The sequence below is a fragment of the Empidonax traillii genome, unplaced genomic scaffold (genome assembly GCF_003031625.1).
Source record: "Empidonax traillii isolate 1590-97213 ecotype Southwest subspecies unplaced genomic scaffold, ASM303162v1 scaffold585:size537962, whole genome shotgun sequence".
Lineage (NCBI taxonomy): Eukaryota > Metazoa > Chordata > Aves > Passeriformes > Tyrannidae > Empidonax > Empidonax traillii.
This window is the reverse complement of record NW_020955778.1, coordinates 471,339-473,580: the sequence shown is the minus strand read 5'-3', so window position 1 is coordinate 473,580 and position 2,242 is coordinate 471,339.

Genomic DNA, 2,242 nt, shown 5'->3' with positions numbered 1-2,242 from the left:
AAAAAAACAAAAAAAACAAAAAAAACACACACACGCAGAAAAAAAAACACACACACAAAAAACCCCACAACTTTAAACAACTCAAGGAAGTCTCTAGGTCATATTCCTTAATAGGGGACTTTAACCTCACTGACACCTGCTGAAGTATAAAACAGCTGTATGTAAGCAATCTAGGTAACTTCTGGAGAGTGTCAAGGCTAGCTCCTTGATTCAGGCACTGGACTGACCACCCAGAGTTGTGCACAGCTGGATTTGTTATGCAGAAATGAGGAAAAAGTGATTGAAAATGTGAATTTCAGTGGCAGGTTGTCTGTAGTGACCATCAAATAATGAAGCTGAAGATTCTAGGGGAGTGAGGAAGGCAAGTACCAAAGAACAGACTGGTTTTCAGGAGAGCTGACTTTGGGTTATTTAAGAGCTGGTCAGTGGGATCCCATTGGAGGCAGCACAAAGGTGCACAGGAATGCTGCCACGTCTATGAGGACACCCTTCTTCAGGTGCAAGACTGACTGTGCTGATGTTTAGGAAGCCAAGCAGACTTATCAGGCCCCAGCTCAACACAGGGAATTTATAACTGAACTTCAGCGCAAAAAGGCAGGACAAGAGCTAGAAGCAGACACAGACTACAAAAGACAAATTGGAGGGACTCTTGAGTGGTGTCAGGAAAGCCTTAGCTCACAGAGAGCTGATGTGCTTGAGGAACACCAGGCACAACAAGAACCTCTATTGAAATATTTGGAGTGAAAACTTGAGAAAAAAAAATTTGAAACAAAGAAGCATTGTGGCCATTGCTGAAAGGGGTAGGTGATACAGTGACAGCAAACATAGCTAAAGTTGTGAGCAACCAGCAAACTGCTACACCCAAAGGAGTCTCAGTGAAGACAGGTACAGGCTCATGAAGTGCTCATGAAGCTCAAGGGAGAATTTAGGGAGTGACCACAGCTGATGCAAATCAGCATTAACTCAACACAAAGAGGACCAGACTTTTTTTAGATAAATGGTTATATCAGCTGAGTGGATCAACTCATTGTATAAATGGTTTTCCAAGTGTCAGTGGTTTCCCAGAGTTAAGAGTGTGAATGTTTTCCCCAGATAGCCAGATCTGCAAGTGGGAAGTGTAGGTGTGGCTCAGTCCAAGATGGAGTATTAAAGCTGAACAACCTAATGAACTCTGAAGAGAGCAACAGATTAGTTCTAGTTTTAAGCCACATATTCCTTCCTGACAACAGGGAAAAAAGGCAGTCTGATAGTGTGCATCTAGAGATAGGCAATGGAAATCACATTTGCATCATGTTCTCAGTATATATCGGAAATGCTATATACTGCCTACTGTAGTGCATTGCAATTCCAGTACATTGCTGTATCATTCTGTCAAATCAAATCCCATGTAACTTATACAAATAACTAAATTTGCCATCAGGTATTAACTCCTGATGTCAAATATCCTAATTAACCCAGTCAGAGAATACTGAACTCTGACTCAGGGCAACCCAGCAATAGAGTAAATTGAGCAGACAGGTTATGCTGACTCTACCCTAGGAGGTTTTTCAAAGCACTGAGAAAACAGGTTTGATCCCATAGTTGGCCCTGATTTGAGCAGCATGAGAGAGCTCCTAAGGTCCCTTTCACACTGAGTGACTCTGTGATTCTATTCACTAGGGATACATGATTTGTTCTCTATCCTTTATTAATAATTTCTAGTTTGCTTATTTATCTGGTACAGAACACTATGTTGTTGTGATATGTTTTCATGGAATTATCCATAACAATGATTTCTCCTCTGGTAGTATCTAATGGTAATATCTAATTTAGAAGCTATCACTGTGTATACATATTTGGGCTTGTTTTTCTCCAGGTGCATTATTTTGCATTCATCAACACTGGATTTCACCCACCACTTCATCACTCAGACACTCAGTATCATGAGAGTCTTCCCTAACTCTTTTCAGTTGGCTTTGAATTTTAACACCCAGAAAAATGTTAAGGTGTCAGAAACCTACCACCTCATTGTGTGACTTCTTTTCCAATAAAATGAGTGCACTGAATGGCACAAGTCCCAACTTAGTACACCCTTGTATTTCATTGGTAACTGTCAACAGTGGCTGCTCCTTTAGTCTCCTTTAACAGGCTCCCTCAAAATTCTAGCTTCTCTTTGTGAATCTTGAATTCTTCCAGAAGTTCCAGAAGTATTTTTGTTCCTAGAAAAAAGTTACGCTTGCAGACATGGTTGTCACCATCACAG